At 41.1% G+C, this 17,711-nt stretch overlaps 1 long non-coding RNA gene across 1 annotated transcript; it reads left to right on the top strand.

Annotated features, from left to right (window-relative positions):
* The first annotated feature begins 2,957 nt into the window (after positions 1 to 2,957).
* Positions 2,958 to 17,444, top strand: LOC123651586. The gene is made up of 3 exons (XR_006740395.1): positions 2,958 to 2,968; positions 11,983 to 11,988; positions 17,336 to 17,444. It is a non-coding gene; the product is annotated as an uncharacterized LOC123651586 (long non-coding RNA).
* The last annotated feature ends 267 nt before the right edge of the window (positions 17,445 to 17,711 follow it).

The raw sequence follows: 17,711 nt of genomic DNA on the forward strand, positions 1-17,711 counted from the left end.
TGATGAAGTATTTACAACTTTAACGTCACACGCTCTTTGAACTCGAGAGAAAGCAACATATAACTTGCCATGTCCGAAAACAGGTTCAGGTAGGAATATCCCTACTCTGTCTAGAATTTGTCCTTGTGATTTATTAACAGTCATCGCAAATGCTGGCATCACAGGAAACTGTCTTTGAATTAATTTAAATGGGAGGCCAGTGTCAGATGGGGACAAATCAGTTCTTAGAATCAGAACAACCTCTCTTTCTACAGATCCTGTCAATACTTCAGCTTCACTTATGTTAGTCGCAATCTTTTGATAATAAACCTAGTATCATTACAAAGACCCCATTTGCTATTAAGATTTCTCAGTAGCATGATGATTGCACCTACTTTCAATTTTAATTTATGACACGGCATGAGTGATACATATAAAACTTCCATCGGATTTCTTAATAGTATGAAATGCATATGACAATAATATATAAATTGATTAATAAATAAACAAGAACAACAACAAAGACATGATATAAAAGCATTGGTAAATGCTTAAGAAATTTTAAAAACTATTAAAATTAAGAAATTCGATGGGAGATTTATATGTATCACTCATTCATGAGTCAACGTTTATTTTTAAATTTGCCAGTGTATGTCATATGTACCGGCCAGTGAGCTGGTGAGTCGGTCAGACAGACAAACAGTTGGTCACTTAGCCTTTTATATATATAGATAGACTAGTGGCCAGATGCAATAAATTTATGCAAGGGTAGGCCTTCCTTTTCCTGGCTGCTGGCACTGGCTTCCCTCTGGCACCCGGGACCCTGGCTTCCCTCTGGCCACTGGCAGGCACCTGGGACCCAGGCTTTCCCTGCCGCCCCAGCTTCATCCAGAAGATTGTCTGGAAGGACATCTGGTCTAATTAGCATATTACACCTTTATTATTATAGATTATTATCAGTGGGTCTTTGTCTTTTCTAAGAAAAATAATAAATAAAAGTACTATTTTAAAAGTGTATTCAAAATTATCTTCTCTGTATTTTTTGTATGCAGTTTTAAAATTTGCTTTTTCTCCAGTCATACTGAAACACTATATACATTGTATTCAGACTAGCAATAACAATGCATCAGAGAGAAATTTAATGAACTACTTTAAGTTCTATTACTGTAAAATGTACATTTGTCCATAGTATTATCCTCGCACAGCTTCCCCAACACAAAAATGGTATATAAAACCCAGCATTACTCGTAAAAGACAGATATCTAACTTTCTCCTTTCCCAGACCAGCCATACAGAATAATCCACTCCATAAATACAAATGGGCAGTTGTTGCTTGGCTCTTTTATATAAAAACTAGAGGCCCAGTGCACAAAATTTGTGCACTGGTATGATCCCTAGCAGCTGCCAGCTGCTGGCAGGGGGTCTCTCTTCCCCCAGCTGCCTGCCACTGCTGCAGGCTGGGGCCTCCCTTCACACCTGCCTTGGCCTGGTGTCGCCCACTCACCTACTCCACTATCCTGCCACGGTCCTGCTCTTGTTGGGGCCCATCAGGCTGGCAGTGCCTCTACTGCCACCCACTGCCAGCACTGCATCCCTGATGCTTGCCACGTGCTGTGCCCCCCCCTGGTGGTCAGCACACATCTAACTCTTGGTTGGTGGAACTCCCACCCATGAGGACAATTTGCATATTAGCCTTTTATTATATAGGATGTGGTACATGTTCTTCTCTGGTGGAGGACATGAGGAACATCGTAATAGCTAACATTTATTGGTTGCTTACTTCATGCCAGGCATTTTTCCTCATGCTTTGCATATGTTAACACTGACCTTACCATGGGGCAGGTACTATTAGCATCATCTCCATTTTAGTCGTGAAGAAATGAAAGCACACAAGGTTAAATAACTTGCTTGAGTAGGTTTCATAGCAAGAAAGTAGCAGAGTCCTGATTCAAACTCAAGCTATCTAGCTCCAGAGCCCCACTCATAGTCAATGCTGAACTTCCATGACCAGTATTTGAATAAAATAGTAACAGAAGAGAAAGTAACTATAAGAAGGTCATGGACAAGGAGGAAAAGAAATAAAGTGGAAGATGAGAGGAGAAAAAATAGAGAAAAATAAAAAATAAAATAAAGGAAGGAAGTAGGAAAGAAAGAAGTGGGGAAAATTACCTTCTGATTCTTGCTGCTAACCTAGTGGCCCACTTGATGGAGCTTGTTCATAAAAGCACCAATGAAATGCACTGCATTGTGGGTATAACTCATGCTCCCTAAGCCCTTGGCCCAACCACCCCTTCAAGCCCACATACAGGCATACTTCTTTCAACTTGGGAACATTGTTCTGGCATCTCCTCTTGCTGTCCTTCTAAGATTCACAAAAATTGTAGAGGTGTGGACTCTTATGAAGAAAGATGAGACTGACTTTACACTCATCATCTGATTTGAGCTTTTAAGCATAATATAAGGTGGAGGACAAATATTTACAAAGTGTATTCTTAAAATATTCTAGATAAAACAATGAAATTTGGATTTAAAAAAATTAAATTGATGTTTAGAAAGAGAGAGGAAGAGAGAGAGAGAGAGAGAGAAAGAGTGAGAGAGAGAGAGAGAGAGAGAGAGAGAGAGAGAGAGAGAGAGAGAGAGAGAGATTTGTTGTTCCACAGTTCCACACATTTATGCATTCATTGGTTGATTTTTGTATATGCCCTGACTGGAATGAAGCCCTGAACCTTGGCAAATCAGATGTCACTTCATCTTCAACACAGTAAAAAAGACCACAGGGAATTATTACATGACAGTGGTACTCAACCAGGGGCAATTTTGCACCCCTGACTCTCAGAAATTTGATGATATCTGGAGATAGTTTCAGTTGTCTCAGCTGGGGCAGGGAGAAGAATACCACTGGCATATACCAAGTAGAGGCCAGGGATGCTACTAAGGATAGCCTCTCAGAATAAAGGACTGTCCCACTTGATATGTCAATAGCGCTAAGGTTGAGGAAGCCCTGTCCTGTAAGACAACGCTTCCCCGACTCAGGCTAACACTACCATCCAGTGGCATGGGAATTTGTTCTCTAATAGCAATACAAGGATAACTGGAACTTTTCTTTCCAGCCAAATTACACTCTTTCATTCCAGCTCCTTCTTGTCTGGCCAGAACATTCATGAAGGGGGAAAGGTGCAAAACATAAGTAGAATAAAAGGCCAAGTCAAAATATTTGGGTATAATTTCTTGCCAGGATTTTCTACCTCTGGTCATGTGTAAATGATATTATTTGGGTGTTTCCTTATAAAACCAGGGATTGAAATGAAACTGAGCAGGTGTTATTGGGATAATAATAGAAGAAAGGAAAGGAAACCTTTATTCTGCTGGAACTGCCTGAGGAATAATTATTACCCAATAATGAGACCTAAGATACTTTGATTAATCTTCCTAATCTTAAGAAAACTTACTTTGAATTTTACCATTTTATGTGTTTATTAATGATAACATGATATATTTAGACATTTTAAGACAATCAAAGTGTTTAATAATATATTTGAGATTTATATACTATTTAAAATTTTATGTAACAGGTATTTCATTCAATCCTATGTATACTATCTCTTGTAAGCCTTATTACCAATTTAGCAGATGTGGAAACTCAAGACTCAGAAAGGTGAAGTTATTTGTGCAAGCTTACATAAGCTAGTAAGAAGCAGGTCGGGATTTGAATTCACGTTTTCTGACTGACCAAGTCTAACATTATTGGCTAATATAATTCTGCCTATCTCAATATCCTCTTTACCAAAATCATTCAAAGAATAGAATATATCCTTATTGGTGATTTTAAAAATATAGACCTAAATAAAATCAATCGATAGCCCTGTCTGAATAGCTCAGTTGGTTAGATTGTCATCCCAATACTCCAAGGTTGCAGGTTCAATCTCCAGTCAGTGCATGTACAAGAAACAACCAATGAACACATAAGTGAGTGGAACAACAAATCAATGTCTCTCTCTGTTTCTCCCTCCCTTCCCTCATCTCTCAAATCATTTAAATAGTTAAATATAGAATTTGTTGGATTTAACTATTTTCATCTCAATAAATAGATAATCTAATGGTTAAGTGATTGATCTGATTTTTGATTGGGGAATTTAATGCGAGGGTTACACAAAGGACAGGAATGCATTGGGCCCCCCCGTTCAGCTGGGATCATGGATATCAAGTTGTTTCTGTCTCTCTGCTCAATTTCTGTCTGTTTTTTCTTCTTCTATCTATTGGATACTTCTACCACTCAGATAGAATTGGTTACCACCAACCAATTGTGGGTTTATATTTTCTAAATTTCAGCCATGAGAAGGAGGATAATATTAAATTTTTTGTTCCAGTTTTTCTCTGGAAAAAACTCATATTGGCCCAGCTTGGGAGTCCCTATGCCTGGACCAGTCAACATTGTCCATGGGGAGGTTAGATTTGACTAATTTGGGGATTAGTAGTTTGATCATAATCATAAAGATGATAGAGAAAAGGGGCAGGCCCCTGCTATGTGGGTGCTTGGCAGAAAAAAAGCATCTGTATCTATGACAGTGTTAATCTAGTCCAAGCCTGTCATGTAACAGATAATGAAAAAGAGGCTCAGAAAAGTGGATTGACCAAGGCTAGTGAGAAATCCAGAACTGGATCACAGGTCTCCCGAGTGCCAAACTCATGTTCTTTTATTCAACAGACATTAACTAAGCATTTACTGTGTGCCAGACCTGGTTTCTGGTGCTCAGGCTGGTTATAACAGGAAACAACAACCACAGAAATTTTCCTTGTCCTCACCATACTACTCCTTAGATCAGATTGTCTTCTGATCTCCCTTTTTTGTTTCATTTTTTTTTTTTTATTAGAGAGAAGAAGTAGGGTTGGGTGGGGGGTGTTAAGAGAGACAGATATAGGTAGGTACATCGATGTGAGAAACAATGACTGGTTGCCTCTGGATTGGGCCTCAACTGAAAATTGAACCTGCAATCTGGGTATGTGCCCTGACCAGGAATCAAACCCACAGCCTTTCAGTGTATGGGATGAGGCTCCAATCAACTGAGCATCTGGCTAGGGCTTCTAATAGTCCTTCTTTTAAACAGTATCTTTTATTTAAATTACTGCCCCTAATCTTCCCTATAGAAAACTCCAGAACCCCTCGTCCCTGGCTCTTCACAAAATCCATATGAAGAGTGATTGGTTGCTTTGATAGACACCCAGTCAAAGATACACACTTAATATACACAAGGCTTTTAGGGATGTTTTCATCATATAGCAGGCATGTTGTAGGTGGAGAGGAAAAACTAAACACCTGTATTTAGTATTTATGATGCCCAATTTATACTTTTCCTTAAGGGAGGAGCATTTATATGTAACAATTGAAAATTCTTTGGAAATTTTGGGGAACATTAAAAAAGGGAAAGAAAGGAATGGACACTGAGTTGAGTATCCTATATAATAAAAGCCTAACATGCAAATCAACTGAATGATGGAACAACCATCAGAACAACCAGTCGCTATGATGTGCACTAACCACCAGGGAGCAGAGGCTCAATGAAGGAGTTTCCCCCAGCCTGCAGGCCCCAGGCCAGCCAAGGTGGGTGCAAGTGGGGACCCCAATCGCTCTGCCAGTTGCCCCACAGTCAGCCTTCATTGCTGGCCAGGCCAAGGGAACTTACCCATGCACAAATTTGTATACCAACCCTCTAGCTGGTGTATAATCAGATATCCTTTGCACTTTCCATTTGCTAGCTATGTGATCTTCAGAAGTTCACTTTAACTCTATGCCTTAGTTACCTAATCAATAAAATGAAAGTGGGGGTTAGGTAATCTCTATTAAAATTATTTATAAGTTGTACCTTTACATTGTTCTTTTTGTTCCTTTTTATTATTATAATTGATTTTTAGAGAGATGAAGGGGGGGGGAGAGAGAGAAAGAGAGAGAGAGAGAGAGAGAGAGAGAGAGAGAGAGAGAGAGAGAGAGAAACATTGATTGGTTGCCTCCAATATGTGCCCCAGCCAGGGATAGAACCAGTAATCTAGGTATGTGCCTGGCCAGAATTGAACTCACCACCTTTTGGTGTAGATAATAATGTTCCAACCAACTAAGTCACACTGGCCAGGGCCCTACTTTTGCTATCTTCTTAAAAGGATTGGTTGAGCAATTGATTGACCCTCATGTCCTCACAAGATGCCTACAACCAGGCTGACAGGGGGCTTAGTGAGGGATGACCAAATGCCTGAACAGTAGGCTGCGGGGGGTGACCAGATCAGCAGGGGGAAACAGTTGGGGGTAATTAGGCTGGCAGGGGGGCAGTGAGGGGCAACCAGGTTGGCAGGGGGGGCAGGTCAGTTAGGAGTGATCAGGCTGGCAGCCAGGGGCCGTGTTAGGGGCAACCAGGCTGGCACACAGAGGCAGTGAGGGGTGATCAGGCTGGCATGGGCGGGCAGTTAGAGGTAACCTGGCAGGCAGGCAGGTGAGTGATTAGGAGCCAGCAGTCCAGAATTGTGAGAGGGATGTCTGACTACCGGTATAGGCGTGATACTAGGGATAGGGCCTAAACCGCAGTCGGACATATCCCAAGGGGTCCCAGATTGGAGAGGGTGCAGGCTGGGCTGAGGGGACCTGCCTTCCCCCCATGTACAAATTTCATGCACTCTGCCTCTAGTTAAATATAAAATTCATTCCAGTTTCAACTTTCTACATTTTCAGGGTACCAAATGTTTTCTCTCTGCTTTATGCTAAGGTGATTAGCCTTGCATTTCACTATTTGTACACAGATCCTAAGTGATCTAATTATGTTCATTAAATCAACCAGATTTCTTTGAAAACAAGATGGCTTTGTCTCCCAGTGCTAGCATTATAATGAGTTGCTGCTGTGATTTTTAAAATGTCTATTTAGGTAGCCAAAAAATCTCACACTGGTCTAACATGGAAAAACGTCATACTTCCAAACAATTTCTTCCTCCCCATAGTAGATGGTTAAGATATAGTATGAACATGTAATTCATATTATTGGGAATAATTCATATTTTTTGTAGAAAATATGTTTTTTTTTTGTTTGTCTTTTTTTGAGAGAGAATATAAGAGAGAGGGAGAGGGAGAGATAAACATTAATGCAAGAGAAACATTGATCAGCTGCCTCCTGCATGAACCCTGACCTAGGACTGAACCCCTAACCTGGGCATATGCCCTAATGGGGAATCTAACCACTGACCTTTGGTGCACTCAACCATCTGAGCCACATCTGCCAAGGCTAGGCTTGCTTTAATTTCTTAACTATTTGGGTACACAAGTCTTTTGTCTGATTTGCACATTTCTTTTGTCTGATATCAGAACATTTTCATATTGAATTCTATAACAAATGATCTTGGATTCGGCATTTACACACTGCCCTTTGTTCTCTTGACTACAGGAGCTGGCTGGCTCTGCCTTGATGGGCCCTGGAAGGGACAGCGTGTGAAATGTGCCAGTTCCCAGAAACAGCACACAGTCTCTGTGGCCGGATTCTGGATAGGCATTCCTGGAAGCAGCCACTCAGGAGTGCTACTTTTAGCAACAATAGCAGCTAAGATATGATGCTTGAGTCAGGACATTGTGCTGTATCTTTTCTAAATTTCTTGAATGAGGCACTGTTTGTGGGTACTTACTAAACTCACAGCTGAATGCTAGTCTTCATGTAACATCAGTGCTTTCCCACTCAAAAGTGGTCACAGAGCAAACCTTTTGGAGTAACATCTCGGCATCAAAAACCTTAAAAAATACACAAAACTTAGCCCAGCTGTCATGGCTCAGTGGTTGAGTGTCGACCCATGAACCAGGAGATCAGGGTTTGATTCCCAGTCAGGGCACATGTCCAAGTTTTGGGCTCAATCCCCAGTGGGGAACATATAGGATATAGTCAATCAATAAATCTCTCTCATCATTGACATTTTTTTCTCTCTCCCTCTCCCCTCCTCTCTGAAATTAATAAAAATATATATTTTTAAAAAAACCTTAAAAATACACAAAATATATCTTAGTAATTTTTCTCTTAAGTATTTATCGTAAGAAAATAAAAGTGTAGTATAGTGGCAGCACTAAAAATGCAATAAATGTTAACTGTTGTTATAAAGATGGTCATTACAATCCTATATAATAAAGAGCTAATATGCAAATGGTCATCATGCCCTTGCACCCTCATGCCCTCACACTGGGGCAGGGGACCTGAGGCCATGCTCCCCTGCCTGGCGGGGTTTGATAGGGGACTTGAGATTGCACCCCCCACCCTGCGGAGCATGTGGGTGGGTGGAGACTTGATTTTGGGTCCCACAGCATGCCACAGATTCTGACAGGAGGGAAATTTTCATATACATTTTATAGATTTTCTTTTATCTCTGACACTTCTATTATAGAGAAAGGGCAAATAACACTATTAAAATATTTCCTCTAATTAATTCTTTTTAATGTGCATAAATTTTGTGCATCAGGCCGCTAGTATGATCTATAATAGTGAACACTTACATTAAACCTAAATTTCCAAGAAAAAGAGATTGTTTAAATGAATGATACTATGTCCTTACAATGTACCATGGGGTAACCATTAGAAAGTATGTCAGTGGTTTCCAAATTTTGGTATGCATGAGAATTCTCTGAGGAACCTATTAAAAATGAAATATCCCAAGTATTCTAAGAATAATAGGATAAAGGAAACTTCTACAGTAAGACAAAGTCAGGGTTCATACATAAACTCAATATATATTATATCAGAAATATTAATTTTGCATAAAGAATTATTCTTTATGTCAAAGACTTGATAGGTAGTCTTAACCAATCTATCTCACAATCTATCTCTCTTTTTTATTTTATTATTATTTTATAACAAATATTTATTGTTCAGATTATTACAATTGTTCCTCTTTTTTCCCCTTATAGCTCCCTTCCACCTGGTTCCCACCCCACCCACCTTCTGCCCTTACCCCCCCACCCTGTCCTCATCCATAGGTGTACAATTTTTGTCCAGTCTCTTCCCACACCCTCCACACTCATTTCCCCCCAAGAATTGTCAGTCCACTCCCTTTCTATGCCCCTGATTCTATTTTATTCACCAGTTTATTCACTTGATTTTTAGATTCACTTATTGATAGATATGTATTTATTGTTCATAATTTTTATCTTAACCTTTTTATTCTTCTTCCTCTTCTTAAAGAATATTTTTCAGCTGAAACTGGTTTGGCTCAGTGGATAGAGTGTCGGTCTGTGGACTGGAAGGTCCCGGGTTCGATTCCTGTCAGGGGCATGTGCCTTGGTTGCAGGCACATACCCAGTGGGGGGTGTGCAAGAGGCAGCTGATCAATGATTCTCTCACATTGATGTTTCTAACTCTCTATCCCTCTCTCTTCATCTCTGTAAAAAAATCAATAAAATATATTTTAAAAAAATAATATTTTTCAGCATCCTATATAATAAAAGAGTAATATGCATATTAACCACTACTCTGCTACACCCACAAGCCACCCCACCAGCCACATTCACCAGCCAGTCAGAGCGAGTATGCAAATTAACTCAACCAAGATGGCTGTAGCCACAGAGAGCAGAAGGGAGGCTTGGGTTTCCCTGGCATTGGAGAAAGCCAAGCCAAGCTTTCCACACACCCTGGCTGGCCCAGGCCTCCACTCAAGGGTACAACATTTCAATTATAGAAGGTAAATAAATTCTAACAGAAATGGCAGCAGCCACAAAACTGGAAGAGCAGGAGGCTAGGGTTGCCCCAAGGAATGGAGGAAGCCAAGCTTCTGCAGCCCTGGCCGGCTCAGGCCTTCACTCCAGGCTACAAAGTTTCAATTATAGAAGATACATAAATTCCAACAGAAATGGCTGCCGCCACAGAGTGAGCAGGAGGCTTGGCTCCGCTCCAGAAGTTTCAATTGTAGAAGGTAAATAAATTCCAGATACCAGGGCCTCTGCTTGGGTCGTCGGGGGTGTGGTTGGCCTGGAAACCACCCTGCACCCCAAGGGAACCCCACCCTGATCCAGGACATCCTTCAGGGCAAACCAGCTGGCCTTCACCCATGCACCAGGCCTCTATCCTATCTAATGAAAGAGTAATATGCAGATTGACCATCACTCCAACACACAAGATGGCTGCCCTCATGTGGTCAAAGATCCTGCCCCCATGTGGTCTCAAGATGGCTGCCACAAGATGGCCAGCAGGAGAGGGCAGTTGGGAGGGACCAGGCTAGCAGAGGAGGGAAGTTGGGGGCAAACAGGTGCCCAAATGAGGCCCAGCTGTGAAGCAATGCAAACTGCTGCAGGGCCTTGGGCCTTCTTTTGGATGTTCTGGGTCTCACTGACTCAGAAAGATTGTTAAGTAAGTTTAGATTTCAGAAGACCAGGCCATTCATATGCAAAAGCCTCTTCACTTAGCTGGGATGGGGCAGAGTCTCAGGGTGGAACAATCAGCAATGGTTTCGTGGGGTAGGAGATCAGGGCGGAGCAAACAGTGATGGCTTCCTGTCAGCCCTGCCCTAAGAGGCCCCTGGGTCTCAGTATTCCAGGTAATCACTGCAAGCACCCCTGAGAGAAAGCCGCCCTCAAGTGTTGCCCTCTCCCAGACATTCAGTTTCTTCTTGTATGTGTCTGGGTCCCCAGAGTCTTGCCTGGAACTGGAGTTTAGAGCAGTCGGAATCTTTTGTCTCCCTCCTGATTGAGAAAGCCAGCCGCACACTCAGTTGCCAACCCTTTCCGAGTGCGTGCCTCCGTACCTCTGCCTTCTGCAGCTCCTGTGAGTCTCGGTGTGCTTTTCTTTTTCCTTCCAGTTGTAGAATTTCTACTTAGCCAGCCTTCCTGTGGTTTTGGATGATGTACGTTTTGTCTTTTAGTTGTAGTTTTGAAATTGTGCGAGACATCAATTTAGGTGTTTATCTATGCTGCCATCTTGGTTTCTCTTAATCCATCTTTCTTGGTGGATTAAGAGAAACCCAGTTAAATCCTTCAGGCCATTGAAAATAGGCCTAATTTGAAACTGTATGTTGTTCAATGAAGTTTTCTTTAAATGGGCATTATTATAAAAGAAAGGCCTTATGCATGAAAATTTGCACAAATATGGGCCTTCCTTCCCCTGGCTGCTGGCACTGCCTTCGCTCAGGCTGGAGTTGATTTTTTGCTCTGGCCCAGATCCACCTTTCTGCATTCCCATGCTGCCCAGAGGCCTGGAGAGGCTGGGGCAGTGTGGAATGCCTGCATTGTCTCCGTGGTGATGATGCAAGCATCCTGCTTCCCCCTCCAGCCACTCAGCGTTGTGTATGCAAATTAACTCTACATCTTTGTTGGGTTAATTTGCATATTCACTCCTGATTGGCTGGTGGGCATCGTGAAAGTAAGGTCAGTTTGCATCTTACTCTTTTATTAGTGTAAGATGTCTTTTCCCCCAGTCCTCCAAATTATGTAATTCTCTATTTAGGTAGGTAAGTAGATAGATGATAGATAGATAGATATCTTTTAAAAAAATATATTTTATTGATTTTTTACAGAGAGGAAGGGAAAGGGAGAGAGAGTTAGAAACATTGATGAGAGAGAATCATTGATCAGCTGCCCTCTGCACACCCCCTAGTGGGGATGTGCCCACAACCAAGGTACATGCCCTTGATCGGAATCGAACCTGGGATCTTTCAGTCCTCAGGCAGACGCTCCATCCACTGAGCCAAACCGGTTTCGGCAATAGATATCTTTTTAATTAAAGAATGACATTTTCCTTTAAGAGAAAGAGTTCATTTGGGGGAATATTTCACATGTGGGGCTATCTTTCAATCTGCCCTCTCCGTGTTTTCCTAACATCTGTATTGGAATGAAGAGTAGGAAGGTTGTGGCTGAGTATAGCAAAAACATTGAGCTATCAACTCAGAAGGTTGTTCCAGCCCATGGCAAATAACTATTTATCTGTAGCATCTATTTTGTCCAAAGAAATAGACATACTAGGGAAATGGCCAATACAGTGTTTAATAGAACAAAGAGGCCATTAGGCTGAGGTGGCTTCAATGCCTTAATAATCTACACAGCAAACTGAGCCTAAACCTGAAATGCCTCCAGATAAAGAAATTGGAATCTAAAAACAAGCAATCACAAACTAGGTTTTTCCAAATAAGGCAAGTGTTTAAGCTATAGTCAATCTAAGGATTTCTTTGCTTTGTTTATGCCTCATATATTAAAAAAAAGTCTTTGCACTAAAGAGCTGTTGCTAAAGCACTCCTAACTACGTCATGGTTGTCTCTGCCCTATTTCAATCAATTTTTGCTCTAATAAAATAAAAATGTAATATGCCTCAGCTTATCTTTTAACAACAGGGTTTGTTTTCTTCCAGATGAACCATTACTTCAAAGACCAATATAATCGATTTTATATGACACTGGGAAGTCCAAAGTATTTCTGTCTTCTGGGCATTCCTTGCTGCTTATCATTATTGTCCCAAATCATAGAGCTGACCCATAGCAACAGAGAGACTCAGTGAGTATGACATGTCCTATTTTAGGAAGGAGATTAAACTCCTAATTTCTTATTCCTTCCCAGGCAACAACTTACCTACTGGCAGCATTTTTGTAATTATGTAGTAGTGCTTATCTGTGCCAGACACTGCTCTAATTACTTCCCTTAGGTTCGTATTTACATATTCAGTTCTCACTCTGTAAAGTGGTAGCACCATCACTCAGCCCCATTTTACTGACGAGAAAATCTCATCGGGAAGGTTAAGATCACACATTTACACACAGATGATCCGTAAGGATTTGAACCCAAGTATTCTGAGAGTGTTTGCATGTAAATCTCCAAACCCCAATCTTAGGCGCACAATTCTAAGGCTGACTTTTGCTTCCACTACTGAAGAAGCTTTTAGAGGAGGGAATGCAAATGAGTGAGTGGTAGAAAGAAGCACCTCAGGAAAAAGAAGCAGAGAGTGCTGAAGGTTGCAGAGAGCACTGTCCACCCAGGAACCTGGTCAGAAATCCTGCTGTTCTCTGCCTCTGAGTGAATGAAGCCCAGTTTCCTATTTTGTAAAAGCTGATAATAATAGTCCTTTCATCATGTCCTCATAGTGAAATAAGATGATATATGCCCAGTAGGCACAGAGAAACCTTAGCTGTCCCCCTACCCCTACCACCAATCAAAGGCAAAGAAAGAAACTTGAGATCTTTGAATTTACTAAATTGAAGAGACAGATTTCTGAGTAAATTTTGCTAAGGACTGCAAAACAAAGCAATAGTGCAAAAACAAACAAACAAAAAGGCAGGCATTTATAAAGATGAATTTTCGTAATTTCAAATGTCCTAATGCTTTCTTCATATATATATTGCCTTTCCTTCTCACTCTACTTCTTCTTCCACCTTGTTCATTTTCCCTTTATTTCTTAATAGAATTCTTTTTGAAAACCTCCAGCTTTGACTTCGCTAAGAGGGAAGGAGGGTACATTTCTACAGAGGCCAGAAATCTATGGAAAGCAGACTGCCCTGGGGGACCTCCATCTGCAAGACAAAAACATAAAAAAGCTGGCTGAGCTGGAGATGAATATACACTAGAGCACATGTGTCAAACACAAGGCCCACGGGCCAAATCCTTCCCGCCAGGCCTTGCAATGTGGCCCGCACCGCGCTGTCATCACTGCACTCCGCTGCGTTTCCATCACAATGACAGTTTATGACTGTTCAGTAAACCATTCGGCCCGCGATTTAGGCTGGATTTTAGATTTTGGCCCCTTCTCTGATTGAGTTCGACACCCCTACACTAGAGGAAGGAAGTGTGGGGATGACTAAAAATTGTAGATTCTTCCTGGCCCCAAACTGACTTTCCTAAGTCCATCTTATGTTTCCTTTTCTATTCCCTTAGAATCATTTAAGTTGTTTCAGGCACACATATCTCATTTGCCATCCACATTGCTTGTTGGAATAGGAAAATGCATCTTGCCCTAACTGGTTTGGCTCAGTGAATAGAGCATCAGCCTGCAGACTGAAAGGTCCCAGGTTGGATTCCAGTCAAGAGCATGTACTTTGGTTGCGTGCACATCCCCAGTAGGAGGTGTGCAGGAGGCAGCTGATGGATGTTTCTCTCTCATCGATGTTTCTAACTCTCTATCCCTTTCCCTTCCTCTCTGTAAAAAAGTCAATAAAATATATTTTTAAAATAAAATAAAATAAAATTAATATTCTCCTTTGCTTCTACCTCTGTGTGTGAACAAGAAAGTACAGGGCTTTGGGATCAAGGAGCCGTGGGTTGAACTTCAGCTCACTACTTATTAGAGAGGTGACCTTGAGTACATTATTTAAACTCTCTAACATTCTTCCTTTGTAAGTGGGCATAAAAACAGTAATAGCTACCTAAGTTTGTTTGATTGAGATAATATGTGATAAACACTAGCTTGGGAGTGGGGTCTAAGAATAATTAATTATATGGTAGCTATAATGATTATATTTTAGTCTACTTTTTTCTCCAACAGTTGCCTAACTATGTATTCAGTTTAATAAGGGTTTGTCAGGTGAACTATATAAATGAAATGAAGATATACTAATTAGTATATCCTATATAATAGCAAAAGATATCCTATATAATAAAAGCCTAATATGCAAATAGAACAAACGGTGGAACAACCAGTCACTATAATGTGCACTGACCACCAGGGGGCAGATGCTCAAAGCAGGAGCTGTCCCCAGCCTCCAGGCTCCAGGCCAGCCAAGGCAGGTGCCAGTGGAGCCCTCCCCTCTCCAATTGCCCCACCAGTCACCCCACAGATAGGCCTGATCACTGGCCAGGCCAAGAGACTCTATCTATGCATGAACTTTGTGCACCAGGTCTCTAGACTATATATAAATAATATGCTAAGTGTCTGATCATCTGACCGGTCACTATAACACCCACTGACTACCAGGGGGCAGACACTCAATGCAGGAGCTGCCGTGATGCGCACAGAGAAATGGCACTGTGGACCTGGTGCCCACAAAGCAACACTTGGCTTCCTCCAAGTGGGACACAGGCCTTGACACCACCCTGGAGTGACACCCCACCAAACTGTAGCCGATGCTGCTGAGATCCCATGGCACAAAATGCAGCCCCCAGCCCAGCCTAGAAATAGTGGCTGTGGGTGCCAGGTAATGACATCTCTTAGCAATGCCTAGCTTCCTCTCCCTAGAAACAACTAGCCTCCTTGAAATTTCTTCAGCCCAGGAACACAACTTGCTTTATAGCTAGGTGCAAACATTTTACACTTTAACCAAATGTCTGTGAAGCGTTTTCCCATGCCTTATCTCATTTGATCCTCACAGAAGTCCTGGAGTAGGTAGATAGGAGATTCAGTGGAATCTTATTTTCTTTTCATTGGTCGGAAAATGGAGATTTAGAAAGTTTAGAAACTTGACCCCACTGAATAAAAAGAAAGAAATGGTGGAACATGAAAATGACTTCAGGTTTTCTCACTGTGAAGAATATAAATATTTTCTCACTGCTACATTTAAATATGTCACCCTTTGTTCCCCCATGTGATCTATAGTAATAATATGTTGTATGTTGATATTTACTGCTGTATTGCTGACAATTACCTGAAAGAGAAGTTGGGGTGCTTCACTGGGCTGGAAAAAGTTTAGTATATTAGAAAGCAGGTCTAATTAAGCAAGTTTATTTTATATATATAAAAGGCTAAGTTGACTTGTGCATGCATGATACATATAAAGCTCTCACTGGCACCAATCACACACATGTGTTTCGATCTGTCACTATCGATTGTGAATTTGGTTGACACTTTCATTATAGAGAAAGGATGACTAGCGATATTAAAATATTTCCTCTAATTAATTTCTTTTTAATGTGCATGAATCCATGCACCAGGCTTCCAGTATTATAGAAAAAGGCTTAATCTTTTCCAGGAGTTTGAAGAATTTTAGGTTATGTTTTCAGTGATAACCAGAAAGGGAAACACAGAAACATGAAAATAAATACAGGGTGATATCCTGCCCAGGCGTCATAGTGGTTAGGACATCTTATTTACATATACAATTTTTTATTGTCTTAACTACATTAGTAGACTACCATATAATTTGATAAGTTAAAAAACAGGACTTGGTTTCCATCGAACTAATATAACTAACTTAAAACTGAATAACTCTGTTCAATTTTAAAAGTTGAAAGAGTCCTTAGATTCCTATCACCTACCCCTTAATTAGCAGTTTTTTTTGGGTAGATGAGGCTAACAAGCAGGTGCCTTTTTTTGTCTCTAAGTGACCTGTTATTTTCATTCCACTTCAGTTAAATATTTTATGTGCATATACCATGTACTAGGCACCTGGGATTCAAAACAAGCCAGCCACAATTGTATGCCTGGAAAACAAAAATAAGATTGCAAACATATTGAGTGCATGGAAATTGTGCTCTTGAGGAATGTGGCTGTGCTCATGTCTACTTATTATAAGGCTAGAGTGTGATCCATGTGACCTTTCCTACTGTGTCCTGGTGATAGAACTCTGTGTTCCTAAGTATTTTCCAGGTTGTTGGTTTACTAGGTTAGGCCGATGTTTATTTTTCATCTTGTGAATGACAGTCAAAATGTATGCCCCAGAGTCAGAAGCTTGGGTGAGCCATTTGCTAGGGCTTTGAAAACCACCTTTCTCTGTCACACAAGCAGTTGTTGTAATCAAATTGGCTCTATGCCTAGAGCAGGCTGTGTGACTCAGTGACAGTTGCGATCAGAGCATGGAGCTGGAGACAAAGAAGTCATAGATCAGGAAATCACAGTGACGATGGTTAATTGGGATTGGACGGCTTTATGTGAGTGGGGTGTTTTTTAAAGAAAACTTTAAAAAATACCATTCATTGAGGACACACTTAATTCTGTTACTTTTGCATGAGATTTAAACTTTTGTCCTAGTAACCCTCTGTTCAAAACTACAAGGGATTCTATACTAAGGGAGAGCTCCAAATGCTGTAACAACTATTCATCACATCCAGTGATTTGAGATCCATGTTTGGTAAGGGACTGTGTGCCTCTTCTCACTTGAATTAGATTATTTATGTTTCAAAGTCACTTTGATTTTATCATCAACCCCAAGCTAGATTCAATTCATTCCAGTAAAGATAATATAATTACTTACCAAGAGAAATCTTAAATCAGAAGTCTTAAAATGTCTTGAAGTTCACAACATGTATATTTTGCTAAAAATGATCAAACACTTAACTTTCATGATTACCAATCTAGTTATTAAGTTATAAATGTACATGGCAAATGATAATAAAGATATAGATTTGCAACTATTGGTGACTGTAAGGTGAAGGAGTCTATAAAAAATTAGGGAAGGATGGCTCTCGGCCTTAGCGCCATCTTCCTAGAAACCTCTGCGCCATGAGAGCCAAGTGGAGGAAGAAGTGAATGCGCAGGCTGAAGCTCAAAAGAAGAAAGATGAGGCAGAGGTCCAAGTAAACCGCAAGCTGTGCACCGGGGAAGCCACAGGAGCAGAAGAGGGAGGCCAGAGGCCCGGGGCCGGTTCAAGCTGTCGGACTGCCTGCCTACATCTCCGTGGGATCTGGAACATGCATACGGGCCATCTGAACACCACCGCGGCCGCTTTTTGAGAGTCCCACCCTGCTCTTCCAAAAAGTCTCTCTTGGACCTTTGCCCCTGACCCCTGACACTCTGGACTGGTTCTGTTCTCAGTTGTGGCTGAATTTAACGTGCACAATAAATCATCTCCTGTCTTAGCTGAAGAAAAAAAAAAAATTAGGG

Source organism: Pipistrellus kuhlii, unplaced genomic scaffold, assembly GCF_014108245.1.
Source record: "Pipistrellus kuhlii isolate mPipKuh1 unplaced genomic scaffold, mPipKuh1.p scaffold_m20_p_1, whole genome shotgun sequence".
Classification (NCBI taxonomy): Eukaryota; Metazoa; Chordata; class Mammalia; order Chiroptera; family Vespertilionidae; genus Pipistrellus; species Pipistrellus kuhlii.